The following is a 14,688-nucleotide window of genomic DNA, read 5'->3' on the forward strand; positions in this document are numbered from 1 at the left end:
CCTAATGAAGGGAGAGTTTGGTGCCTGTAGCAGGAGGAGGAAAGCTTGAGGAAGGACAGACTGGATTAATGGACTGAGGAATTGATGGCTAATTGACTGCTGGAACTGCTGATGGACTGATGTGTGAATGGACTTTGAAAGCTGCTGGAGCAGAAACTACTGGAGACACTAAGACTGGAGTTTGGCTGCTGTGCCCAAGTCCTGCTAAGGACCAAGGGGCTGCTGTAGTGGCGGGAGGCTGCTGGCAGGAAGGAGGACCTCTGTGGGTTAAACAGGCGAGCTACCCTGGTGGTGGGGTCCAGCAGTACTGCAGGGCAGAACCAGGGTCATTTTTTGAGGAAAGAAGGGGAGCTAATTAGCTAAAAGTGGGCATAATTCTCCAGGCGGAGCTTGGACTGGGAATCTGGCAGAACAGTCTCCTATCCTCTTATAAAGGAGGAGGGGAGGGGAGGGGTGGCTCAGTCAGCACCCAGGCGCTCCTTGGCAGCGCTCCTTGGCAGCGCTCCTTGGCACTCCTCCTGGCGGGGGCGGGGCGAGTCTCCAAGGCACCCCTGGAGGGTCGGCACCCGGGGCATTTGCCCCACTTGCCCCCCAGGTACGCCAGTGACTTGCACACTGTGGTGAGGCTTCCCGCAAAACGTAGCAGTTTGCACCCCGTCTAGCTACACTACTGGACAGGATCCCTTTTCTAAGGTGCTGGGATTCAATAGTCTCTCTGAAAGTCATAAATTCTTCCCAAGCCCAGATTTACATGGCATAACTATAATTACACAATGGTGAATAGAAGACACTTCCCCTTCCTCAGTTGCTCGCTGGTGCAAGGGCCTGGCCAAGTAGTGCCTGGCTTGAATCTCCGGGGCTGCATCAAATGCTTTCTGGCCTGGACTGGTCTGGCTGCCTATGCGCCTTATGGGGTTGACTATGATAAACTTGTATGTCCCTGCCAGAGGGCGCAGCTTTGGAGTCAGGTTGGCAATGCCCAACCTGTGGGTTGGGCAATCAGCTGACACCCCTTCAATGAAGCAGCCTCCACACTACAGTCTCTCATTCTTTCAATTGCTGCAGGTCTCATTTTCCCCTCTCTCACCATTAATAAAACTGGCCCATTTACCCACATCTTTGTCTTGCATGTTCGTTGGGGAGGCAAATGCATGTCTCCTGCATGTCTTGAATGGAAGAGAAATCAAAGGAAATAAAACATATTGAACATATCAAAACCTGCAACCACTGAGCTTGAAACGACGGCTCACCAGCGGCCAGATCTGAATCAAACACTAACTGATGACTGACAGAACACCAGAATCAAAGCAGATCTTCCCACAAATCCAAGTGAATTATAGCCCTTTGCCGATCACTGAAAGCCTGTTATGAGATCAAACAATGCATCTACAACATCCCACCTTCCTATTTCAGTGTGCCTGTCAATGTTTTCTGATATCAGGTGCAAACCTATTGCCACACGGATGCAGTTTTATTCCACCGATACAGTGTTCTGCTCTGCCATCATTAAGATATTCATTTAGAGAATCAATCATATCCTACCTAATGATCATAATGCAAGAATGCAATCACTCTAGAATTGATTGTGTTGCTCAAAATGATCATTTTTTTCTTTTTTCTTTTTTTGCTATGGAGTTACCTAGAAAAAGATCCAAATAGCATCTAAAAGGTTAAAAAGGGCTGTGTGTTATAATCAGTGGCATTGCTAGGATGTGTGGAGGATGAGGGCCACACCTGGTGATGCACGCGGGGGGGTGGGTGTGTGTGACACCACCACTGGTCAAAATTTTTAAAATCTTGGTACTTTTGAATAATATGTTATATATCAGGGGTGCTCAGCACATCGATCGCGATCGACTGGTAGATCACGAGGCAAAATGAGTCAATCGCAGAGCCCTTAGTCTAGACTCTAGTAGTCTATATAGACTACTAGAGTCTAGACTAGACTAAGGGCTCTGCGATCGACTCATTTTGCCTCGTGAGGTTGCTGCCTTGCCTGCGGGGTCCATGCAGCAGCGGCACCACTCCACGCACACCATGTTTCCGTCGCAGGGCAAGCCTCGTCCCTGCCTGCCTGCCCAGCTCAGTGCCTGCCCGCCCGCCTCTTGCCCACTAACTTTATTTATAGCGCACTTGCAGCGCCACACTTCAAAGGCACAGGCAGGCGCTCATCACTGGCTGAGTGGGGAGAAGCCCCTCCCCTCCCCTCCCGAGAAAGAGGGCTGCCTCTCAGCTCAGCTCTCCAGGCTGGTCTCTCCCCTACTCTGCCTGCTGCCCTTTCAGCAAGCAGCAGGGCAAACAGACTGCTGCCTTTCTCTCCTGCGGGGGGGGGGGGGAGAGCCAGTGCTGCTTTCTCCAAAGCCCAAGGCTTGTACATCAAAGTTGTGCAGAGGCTCTGATCCAGACAGCCACTTGCTGGAGGGGCTTTGGATTGCTGTGTGACTTCTGGAAAAGGCTGCTTGCAAACCTAACAATGTTGTTTGTTTTTTTTACATTTAAAAAATATTTCAATTGGCAGCCTAATCCTAAGCATGCCTACTCAGAAGTAAGTCCCATTAGAGTCAATGGGACTTACTCCCAGGAAAATGTGGATAGGATTGGGCCCCCAGTTTCTTCCTCATACATGCCTGCGCACATACAGAACTAAAGAGTAATGTTCTTTTCCCCACCCCTTAACAAATATTTTCCCTGGAGATCCAAAAGCAAAGCCCCCACTCTTTCAATTTGCTCACTTGTTTTCCTACAGGATGGGGGGGGGGGGGAGAAACTGATTTCATCTAGGATAATTCTGTTATGGCAAATGCTATTATTGTAAAAAAAACTCTGGTAGATCTCCCGGCCTTGCTGGGTTTCAAAGTAGCTCTTGAGCCAAAAAAGTGTGAGCACCCCTGTTATATATCATGATGATCAAAGAGATATATGTTATATATCATTTGATGTGCAATTTCATTCAGAATGCAATGGAACCATGTTGAAATCTCTATTCTATCAAAAGTTATGGCCAAAAAACCTGTGGGGGGGGGGAGTGGTGCATTGCCAAACACACAGCATGGGAGGAAGTCCATCGTGGGGGTGACGTGCTGGCCTCCCAGAACGGGTGATGCAACCCTAGTGTTGCTACTGGATATAATAGTAGCCTGGTGATCTTCAAGAATCCAGACATTTTTGTTTTATGGAACTGACAATATCCTGGGTATTAATTCACCTTTTTCATAGTTCCCAGGCCTTCTGTTTAGCTTAACTAGGACCATTCGTTAGCAGGTAGTGATAGAGAACTGACAAATGTTAACTGACTGACACCTGGTACTGGTTAAAAAAAGAAGATGTATGCCTGTTCATTAATCATTTCACTTTTTTTTCCTCCAGCTAGAGCAGGTATATGTCAAAAGAAAGAATTTTAAAAAATACTGAGGAACAAGCTGTCAGGTTTGCCAAATGAGATTGCTTTTCTTTTATAGAAGCAATCTTGTGAACAGTTTCCCCACCACAGCTCTAAATCACTCTCTCCTAGGGGACTGTCGTTCAACGAGTTTTTAGAAAGTTGAAACTGAGTTGAAACCTGACATGCCAACTCAAAGGACACTGCCAATTTGTATTTTAACACACACACACTCCTCCCTCCCTCCCTCCCTACTGTTTCAATTGAAGGTTTTAAACCCACAAAGTGATGGTTGATGACCTGTTCGTAAGTTTGGTATTCTGAAAATCTGAAGGTTTCTTTGAGGCTTGGTCGATGGACTTACTGCTCAATCCTATCCCCTACCACAGTGGTTCTCACGCATTTAACACCGGGACCCACTTTTTAGAATGGGAATTTGTCAGGACCCACCAGAAGCGATGTCATGACAGTGGTGTTGCTAGGGGGGGTGCGGGCCACACCGGGTGACGTGCACTGGGGGGGTGACACACTAAAATCGCGGTGGTTAGGAGTAACCCCATCATGTTATATGCCGTTGGATGTGGAATTTCCAGTGGAATGCAATGCACAAACCCAGAGTGAAAAATTTCCTTTTTGTCAAAAGTTATGGCCAAAAAACCGGAGAACAAAAAATGCATGGATCCCTGTGGAAAGTGAAAGTGAGCCGTATCGCATGTTTACTCGTGAGTAGGCAAACTTAACTTAGTCCGTTGGAAAGGGCAGGCTGAGGGGAATCCAACAACACCAGAATGGTCCTGATTCAATGAATGCAGCCCCCAAAAACACCTGAGAAGAAAGTCCCTCCCTCCAAGCAGATGAATGTATTGAGCCCTATGGAATGCGAAACTAAGCCATGCAGTCACGTTTACTTGTGAGTAGGCAAATGTGCCTTGGCTGGTGTGGAAGATCAGGTGAAGGAGAGTGCAAGGCTACCAGAATGGTCCTGATCCTATGCACCTGGAGCTAAACAAGTGCTTCAGAAGGCAGCCCCCCCCCCGCACTAAAAGGATCAAAACAGAGGCTTCAGCTGATAAGGTTAACTTTGAGACTTGCAAAGCCACAGGTAGATCCTGACAGTGATCTGGTTAAATTGAACTGGGCACTGAGTAGGGCTGAAAACCTTACTGATTTTGGAGGGAGGGTTATTCAGGGTAAGTGAAGAGGAAATTCACTTGGTGGACCAGGGCTGGCTGCTGCTTATTTAATTATTTGTTTTACTTTAATTATTTATACTCATTTATTTTAATTTGCCTGATGATGTCACTTCCACCATGACATCACTTCTGGTGGGTCTTGGACAGATTGTCATTCTAAAAGTGGGTCCCAGTGCTAAATGTTTGAGACCTGCTGCAATAAGGTGTTAGGAAGTTGACACCCTTGGGGTGTGTGTGTGTGTGTGACACCACTAGTGACCAAAATCACTAAAATCAGTTTGGAGGAATAATACCATCATGTTTTATATGAATCAATGCATGATTTCATGCAGAATGTGTTCTGCAAAAGGTACAGCCAAAAAACCAGTGGGCATCTATGCCTAATAAAGGTTTATTCATTCATTCATTCATTCATTCATTCAAACCAGTGGGGGCAGAGTGATGGTACATCAGCACACCCACCACCTGGGGTGTTGCCCGACCCACTTCATGGGGGGTGATGCGCTGGCATCCTGCAGTGGGTGACGTGAACCCTTGTGATGCCACTGTGTCATGACCAAAAGAGATATCATCAAGCAGGAAAATTTTTAACCTAGGCTGCAATCTTACCCACACTTACCCAGGAGTAAGTTCCATTTACTATCATTGTTAAAAGAATATACATAGTAGCTTGTTAAAAGTACAGGTCTGTCACATTACCCCAAATGCAGTCACAGACCATGATACACAGTTGGCAAGCTTCAGTCTCGAAAGACTCTGGTATCGCGCTCTGAAAGGTGGTTCTGGAACAGCGTCTAGTGTGGCGGAAAAGGCCAATCCGGGAGTGACAATCCCTTCCACACTGGGAGCAAGTGCAGTCTGTCCCTGGTCTGTCTCCCTGGCTATGGGCCTTCCTTCTTTGCCTCTTAGCCTCAGACTGTTGGCCAAGTGTCTCTTCAAACTGGGAAAGGCCATGCTGCACAGCCTGCCTCCAAGTGGGCCACTCAGAGGCCAGGGTTTCCCACCTGTTGAGGTCCACTCCTAAGGCCTTCAGATCCCTCTTGCAGATGTCCTTGTATCGCAGCTGTGGTCTACCTGTAGGGCACTTTCCTTGCACGAGTTCTCCATAGAGGAGTTCCTTTGGGATCCGGCCATCATCCATTCTCACGACATGACCGAGCCAACACAGGTATCTCTGTTTCAGCAGTGTATACATGCTAGGGATTCCAGCTCGTTCCAGGACTGTGTTGTTTGGAACTCACTGGGTTTACCATACGGCCACCAACATACTGTATATGGAACAGATTCCATACATGAGTTCACAGCTTGGCCACACTCACAATATTTTGATGGACACTTAAAAGATCTTAGGTGTCCCCCTATCATGAAACTCTTGTTTCATGTAAACTCTTGTTTCATGTGAACATGAAACTCTTGTTTCATGTAGGTCTTTACTTCTTGCATTGGTGTTAGAGTAGTTGGGACTCCTCAGGTATAAAAGATCCAGGTGAGAAGGGTTGGGTTTATTAGTAAAGGGGATAAAAACCTTTAGAGAAGAGAACTTTGCTGGCTCCTTGGTAGATGAGATCTGAAGGAGAGTTAACTTCATTCTGGTAGTGTGAGAGAAATTGAACCAGTTCTGGCTAGTCAGAAAAAAGCTTTTTTATCTTTGTAGTTGTTTTCTTTAGCAAGTTCATAAAAGGGTTTTGCCTGGAAGTGGGGGGGGGAGTCCTATAGGTTTGGGAGCCTCCTCTTATTGTAGTGCTTAAGCCATCTACATATTTGGGTTTATATTAAAGCCTTTTATTTGTTAATGGATCTAAATAAATTCTGTGTTCCTCACTCCTTTTTGTTCGGGCCTTATTGAGAGATCTAGGACTGTTACTCTCTTCCTCTAGAGCAATGGTTCTCAAGTGTTTAGCATCGGGACCCACTTTTTAGAATGAGAATTTGTCAGGACCCAACAGAAGTGATGTCATGACCAGAAGTGACATCATTCAAGCAGGAAAATTTTAATAATCCTAGGCTGGAATTCTATCCACACTTACCCAGGAGTGACTATCATTGTTAAAAGCATATACATAGTAGCCTGTTAAAAGGACAGATCTGTTAACATTTCCCCAAATGTAGTCACATACCAGTCTAATATATTAAAAATAAAATGTTGAAATGAATGGCGACCCGCCTGAAATTGGTTCACGACCCACCTAGTGGATTCCGACCCACAGTTTGAGAAACACTGCTCTAGTGAGTAAGAGAGGAACTAAAGAGTACCTAAAGGAACTAAAGAGAGGCCCACTAAAGAGTTATGTTATAAGGAAGGGGGATTCAGCCCAGGGAATCCCTCTAATGATCCTGGCTCTTGGGCTGGTGGTAGCAAGGTAGCTGCCCCTCCTGGACCCTGATACCATCTATAAATGAAGTATGTGAAGATGATCCTCAATAGTAGGGGAAATGATTACAGCATAAATTATCCGTGGAGGGGATGAACCCTGATTTATACATAAGGCCTGATTCATACTAAATTTCCTAAGCCACAGTTAAGTATGAATTATGCATGCACAGATAGTGACCTGGAAAGATGTTGGTGGCCTAAAGTGACCCAGGTAGGGGGCGCAAGACTTGAACACTGGAAGCAAAAATACACATTAGGAATAATTTTTCTACCTTTACAACCCAAGTCGGTTAATCATGGCAATCTATATGCAGGTGCCCTGAGCCTGCTAATCAGGAGCCCAATTAAATCTCACAGTTATTCTTGGTTCCATTTTTCAAGCAGAATTCTAATTGGGAAACTTTTTTTTGCTTCCTCCAAGAATAGTCTACCACACTGAGTAGTCTGCTAACAGCCACCAGTTCATAGAGGCTTTCGACACTTGAACCCAGGCAGGGAACACCTCTGGATGTCTGTTACTTAAAGCAAAACAAAATCAGGCGGGACAAAAGAAAAGCAATAAAAGACACACAAACAGAGAGAGAGAGAGAGAGAGAGAGAGAGAGAGAGAGAGAGAGAGAGAGAGAGAGAGACTGTCATATGCTACAATATAGCAGCAGGATTTTATTAAGCTGAAGGTCACAATAAGGTTGTTATTAATCATACCCATATAGTTTAAAGGAACATTATGCTTCCAGATGTTCCTGTTTGCGGTGTAATGCTCAAAACAGATCTGTAACTAAAACGGCAATAGCTGGTGAGAATTTCGCAGTTGCAATATATCACAATTATAGTGTGCCCAACAGAAGAGAAAATATTCTTTATACCTCTACATTGCTCCTTTCACAGAACTTTCCATATGTATTGCACTTATCATTTCATAAATATAACATCTGGTTGTGCTGCGGTTGTAGAGCGGCATTGCGCATGGTACGCGGAACTTGTACAGTGAAACAGAAACAAACTGGCCAGAATTAATCCTTGCATTTCCTTATTCAAATGTCTGTTAAAGAGCACCAATCATTTCCTGGCTCAGCCTTTATGACTGAAAAGGCACAGAATGCAGTCAGCATCTCATACATTCTTGATTAACTTTGGCATCACTTACATCACTCGCAAGGCCCGTGCAACCAACTCCACTTTGTGTTGTATTTGAAATCCCCAAGGGCAGGATCCAGTCAGAGTTAAGCACATTTAAGTCCTATTGATTTCACTGAGAGGAAGTGAACCATGTGTTTAATTTTGGCTGGATTATTCCCCAAGGCTGCCATCCTGCAGGTGCTCAAGTTTGATGTCCTCTACCTCGCTACGCCACCTCCGTGCTTGCTGCCACATGGCAAACAAGATGCTTCAAGGCAGTGGTGTACCTGAGGAGGGGTCAAGGAGGACCCCAAGGCAGAACACCATGGGGGGGCGCCCCTGCACCACCACCCATTGCCCCCATGGCTTTTAAGTGGCCTCTGACTTCCTTCGCTTAAAAAAAAAAGTTAAAAAGTGGGTAGTATGCTCAGAGCAGTGTGCAACTGCTGGAAATAATTGCAGTGATGTCACCGTGTCACTACAATTACTTCCTTGATGGGGGTGGCATTTGCATTCCTGACCCCTGGGTGGCAGAATGACCAGAAATGCCAGTGCTTCAAGGCAAAGCCATCCTGTGCTTTATTTTCCTGCATCCAGCAGCCTGCGAATGACCAAATCCCACATGTGATTTTATTCCTGCTTCTCCCTGGGATCTTTGAAATAACCTGTCTTTATGTTGAGAGAGTTCTTGACAAAGGTTTTTCAACGAGAGTTTCTTTTTTCCTGTTATCCCCTCCCAAAATGCTTGGGGGCTGCCGGGGTGGCGGGAATCAGCGTTGCCTTTGAGAACAGCTCAGAAAAATAAATAAAACCATGTGCAATTAACGCTGAACGTGTATAAGAAAGCAAGGTATTCTTCCCATTTTCAGTTTATGTAGAGTTGTAAACAATGAAGCTGTACAATAAGTACAGTACAATAGCAGTAACAGGATGGTTTGCCCTTTATATCCTTGGGGGGGATCCATTCCAGGGACTCCCCCCATCCACGGATATAAGAATCCATGGAAACACAAATCCGTGGCCACTTCCAGCTTGACAAGCAAATTGGAAGTGGCTTTCTGAAAAATCCTCAGGCCTCAGAAAGTGTCCCAGAGGTCTCATAAAGCCATTTCAGGTTGGCTTGTCATATTGGAAGTGGCTTTCCCCAGTATCCATGGCATCCTCTGTGAACAAGGGTACACTTTAATTTTGTAAAATTCCATGTAAAATGTAATTCAAAAACACTATAAGCAAATGCAAACCATACGTGATATAGAAATGCCTATCAAATAATGACACTAGCTGAGGTTACAAAAAAAACACTGATATACAGGCGAAGTACCAAAGCATACTGTCATATATAGATCTGCATGCAATATCAGCCTGTCACGTTACGATCTCAAGGTGACCTCTTATGGGTACGACCTTCATTTGACATAACCTGCAGCTTAATGTCAAGTCAGTGGAAACTCAGCTGCTTGATAGAAATCTAGGAAGCTGGAGTTGGAATCACTGGATCAACATTTGCAAAATTTGCCCCAGGTAAGCAGGTGACGTTATGCATTTTGTGACCTTGAGATCAAAAGCCGTTTTTACACATTTTATGATCCATGAAGGAAAATATTGTATAACCTGAAAATCTGACTTGTCTGAGTGTGTAATGTTGTGGTATATATGTCTGTATGACGTGGCTACTATTTACATCAACTTCTTCTCCTTGGGGATGGAATCCCATTAATTAACCGGCTGATATTTATAACCTCTTACATTTTTGCCGCCTTCTTCTTCCATAAAAATCCTTCATTTCAATATAAATGAAACCAAAGCAGAATCAGCAAGCTAAGATTCTCAGTGAAAAGAAAATATACCTATCCTGATATCTTGGTAGGAGACGGGCAGCCCAATCCTGAGAAGGGCTACCACTGAATCCTGCGCCTCCCAGGCTACCGTGGAAAGTGCCTCGGGAAAAGGGGACTTTTGTCCCCTTCCCCTGAGTAAGGTAAGCAAGTCCCGCAATGGGGCTACTCACTTTACGCCAAACAAAAGTTTGGCGGTAAGGTGAAGGCACTCATGTAGGGCACGGAGCCCTACACGAGTGCCTTGAATCCTACAGAGAAGAGCTCCGCAGACCCGCCTCCCTCCCTTCCCCCAGCACACCTCCAGCCCACCCCCGGCATGCCTCCCCCCACCCTCTCTATGCCCCCACCGGCATCCCCCCTCCCCGGAATGCCTCCTCCCTGCCCCCACCCCCATTTACCATGCCGCGGTTTGGCGGTCCCGGAGACTGCTGAGCCACAGAAGCTGGGCAACCGCCCCACAGTAGCCCAGCACCGGCCGGCGCTGAGGTAGCATGGGAAGGAACCCAGTGGTGAGCCTTGCAAACGTGCCTTATGACACGTTTGCGACAGTACTCAGCGACATGGAGCCGTGCCACCAAGCACAGGATTGGGCTCTCAAAAAATAAATAAAAATGGTAACAATGACAAACCAGGTGTGAACAGGGGCCTTAGGGCCCAATCCTAGGGGCCGTGGCCAATCCAGGCTGTCGCAAAAGTGCCGCAAGACATTTTTGCGCCAGCGCTGAGCAGAGCACCAGTTAGCTCTGGGCTTCAGTGCCCAAAGATGGACACAGAGAACTGACAGCAGTGAGTATGGCCACTGGCTGGCAGCAGGGCTTTTTGAGGCAGGGGAAAGGCAGGAAGGGGGAAGAACTGGACAGGGAGAGGGGAAGATCGGGCCCAGGAGGGGGATGGAGATGGTGACAGGCTCTACCGCCGCATCCTAACCCCCTTCCTGGCCAGGGGTCTTCTCAGTTCTGCTCCCATTCAATAGCAGGCGCAAATTTGAAGAGATCCATTGGGGCCACCTGAGTGTTATGTGGGGTAAGGTAATGTTTGTTCCCTTATCCTAGGGAGACCTGGTGCTGCTTTCCTGGCCCTGGTTCCATAGGATACAGTGGTGGCCATTTTGGGAGCTACAGACAGATAGGTTTAGGCTGCCCGTCAATTTCGTACCATGCTCTAAACTGCTTTAAGCTGAGGGAGTGTGCCACGTTCTGGTCCGATGGGGATTTGTTTTAAAACAAGTTGTGAAATTTACCATATTGTCCCAAAAATGAATGCAAATGAAATGGGAGCCTTCTATAAGCATGAGGCCCAGACCAAAGCTCCCTCTGGCCCTCACTCTGATTGGTCCTACATATGACAACCCATGAGAACTTTCTAGAACTCATGATACTGCAACTTATTACTGGAGGACATGTCCTGTGGGTATTATGAATGGTACTAAAGTATTTGCATCCTGAACGATTGTGTCCTGGTCAAATGTGTCCCGGTCATTGGCGTCCCTGGATGTTTGTATCCTGGCCAGGGGCCCAATCCTAATGGTTCTCAGCACCAGCACTGAGCCCTACCACTTGTACTCAGTGCCATAAAAGTGCTGTAAAGCATATTTATGTCACATTGTGAGGAAAGAGCGCTAGCACTGGGCCTGTGCCAGTTAGGTGCTTCCTGGTGCCCACTGGTAGCCGTTTTGGTGCCACTGCTCCAGCCGGTGCCAAGAAACTCAGGATTGGGTTGTAAGGGCCCAATTCTATCTAACTTTCCAGCACTGATGCAGCCGCAATGAAGCCATGAGGAAGAGAAACAAGTATTCCCTTACCTAGAAGAGGACCCCGTGACTGTCTCCCCACTGCTGGATGCAGCACACGCTCCATAGGTATTGCTGCATCAGTGCTGGAAAGTTGGACAGGATTGGGCCCAGTAAAATAGCTGGTTTCGAACTGAGTAGGTTCATTAGGGACTATTTATCTTCCAAAAACTACTGAATAGGATCCAAAGGTTCCCTTCCTCCAAAAGAAAGAAGCCAAAAAATGGGAACCTTCTGGATGATGAGGATCTTTGGATTCAACCCAATATCAAGCACATATTGAGTACTACAACTGATGAATATTCTTTCCAGTTGGCAGTCTGAATTGCCTGGTAGACATTTGGAGCTCTTACACATTCAATATTAACTTCCAGTTATTTTCTCCCTTTCTCTTGATCATATAAATTTTTAAAGATTGTATCCATGCCTATGCATTTATTCGAGGAGAAAATTGCAGTCCTCTTCCTCAGGCAATTTTTTGAACATTTATAGGTGTATAGACTCATGAAATGTAGGTGTAAAGGATTAGTTAAAAAATTAGTTTAAAAAAATTGCACCCTGCAAATAGGGTTGGCAGCTGCCAGTTTCCTGAAAGCAACATAATTAGAAAACCTGGCAGCAGTGCCCAATCTCAGCAATCAGAAGCCAAATGCAGTCCTTTTTTTTTTTTAACAGCAAAGAAAGGAACAGTAAATATTTAATATTTTAATTTTTAAACAGAGTATTTATTCTTCCCATTTTGAACTGGCTCCAAAATTGATTTTTTTGTTCCTCTCCTTCTAACATTTTACACACACACACACACACACACACACACACACACACACACACACACCGTTCTTTTGGTGTTACAAATCATGGTAGCTGCTGCTGAAAATGAAAACAGTAGACTCATAAAGAGAAGCTTTAATTAAAACATTGTTTTCAAATGCAGCAATTGTTACCCTGCACATGCCCGATCTCATCTGATCTCGGAAGCTAAGCAGGGTCAGGCCTGGTTAGTACTTGGATGGGAGACCGCCTGGGAATACTGGGTGCTGTAGGCTTATACCATATTCTTTCAAGAATGAAGGTTGCCAACCATCATGTTTTCAAATGCAGTGGGTGATTTGAATGCGGTGGGAACGTTATTGGAGATCAAGCTTCTCTGACACTTTTAAAAGGTGTCTCAACCAATGGGAACACAGTGTCTCGGTGCCGCTCTCCCCGAGCATTGCACCAAATTTGGAACAAAAGGATGAAACAGACGGCCACACTAAGCAGGAGCCAAACTGGTGACTTGCTACAAAGAGAAGGAGCTTTCATTTCAGAATTGCTTCAAAAATGTACAGAGCTGGCCCACCTGATCATGGCAAAGACTACTCTGACAGGTGCAGGTCACCTGGACAGTCTCATTTGGACAGACCACAAAACACCAAAGGGATGAAGTCACAGATTGCATGAATGGATCCTTGTATACTGGTCCAGGGGCAAGCTCTACAGAGATATTATGTTTTTCTGCAAACATATAAATTTTTTTTTAATGCATCTCTTGTCCAAATCGAGATAAAAGGCAAGGATGAAAGGGTTTATAAATGCTCCTGTAATTATTTCCTACTTGGTTCTGTTATGGATATTAGTCACTGAAAAATGATGTGCAAATCTCATGATTTTCCTAAGTGTGGAGCAGCAGAAACTTCAAAGGCACAGAGCGTAAGGGGGCTGTATTGCTGGTAGGGCTCTACAGGTTGTTGCTGGTGTTTTCTTCCAAGCATGGGCCTAGATCCAGCTACATTTGTGCACAGGAGCTGGGCTGCACGCGCATTGCCAGTCATGCAAACATCTGTTTGACATGAACAGAAGAGAAAGGGATGACGAAATCCACTCCTTCGTTTGGCTTGATTGCAGCATATTGCATAGGACCCATGGGAGATTGGATTAGATTGGACAATCACATTCTGGATATCCGCTTGCACGTGGAGTCTAACTATCCCCTAATGCCCCGCGTAGACAAATAGGCATCTAAATACGTCCATGTATGGCCTTCTAGATTGACTGGAGTGGTAGCAGGAGACTCGCTTGTCATCTTTGAAGAAAAACTGAACATTTGAGGGAAGTGTTGCAATGGTGTTTGAAAGATTGGGTGTGGGAGGGGGGTCTGGAGAGTCTAGGAGCCAACAGTTGCGGACCTGGCCCCTGTACTGCCCTGGGGCACAGAATTGCAACGTTTCCCCCCTCCCCATGGAGAGGAGACTTACCTGTGATATGGAACCTGAAGCAACATCCACTGGTGCTTTGAAAGCCTTCTGAAGCCCCCAGAGAGCCATTAAATAGTACTTCCAGTTTTCCAAAAACCAGAAGTACTGTTTAACAGCTGTCCAGACGCCTCAGAAGGCTTTTGGAGTGCCAACAGACACAGAATGGGGCCTCCCCAGCCTGTGGAAGGGCTCCGGAGGGCAATCGAAGGTGGCAGCAGCTGTGCGGTAGGCATGGCGGTGCCACCCCCTCAGGCCCCACAGGCATGGCGCCCTAGGGATTTTGCCCCCCTTGCCCCCCACAGGACCGCCACTGGAGCCCAGTCCTATTCCCCTCCATCTATGCATGTGCTGAGTTTGTGCTATAATGCTAGAGCATTATAAGTAAAAGTATTTTTACTGACCTCTCGGTAAGTTGCCCACGGGTAACCTACAGGTTTCTTATGTAGTTGGCGCAAGTCCGAAGAGAGGGAGGGGGAGAAGTAGGCTGGAAAATCAGGAATAGCTTTTGGCATGCACCTTTGGTGCCAAGATCCACCCTCTCCAACCTACTCCCTTCCCCCACCCTCCTCCCCCCCACCCTGAACCTCCCCCTTTCTGCGTAGAACCTACACGTTCAATGCCTTACCTCCTCCAGTGAAGCATTATTGGGCCATTGGGTCATGCAGGCAATCACCAGCTGCTTCTTCTGGTGCCAGGGCCTAGGATAGGGAGGTAAAGGGGTAAATTTGTACCCAGGCCCAGGGTCAAAAGGGGGGCCCT

At 46.3% G+C, this 14,688-nt stretch overlaps 1 pseudogene; it reads left to right on the plus strand.

The window, feature by feature from the left end:
- The first annotated feature begins 12,618 nt into the window (after positions 1 to 12,618).
- LOC136657770 (5S ribosomal RNA) lies at positions 12,619 to 12,738 on the plus strand (annotated as a pseudogene).
- The last annotated feature ends 1,950 nt before the right edge of the window (positions 12,739 to 14,688 follow it).

Source organism: Tiliqua scincoides, chromosome 7 (genome assembly GCF_035046505.1).
Source record: "Tiliqua scincoides isolate rTilSci1 chromosome 7, rTilSci1.hap2, whole genome shotgun sequence".
NCBI classification, from domain to species: Eukaryota; Metazoa; Chordata; class Lepidosauria; order Squamata; family Scincidae; genus Tiliqua; species Tiliqua scincoides.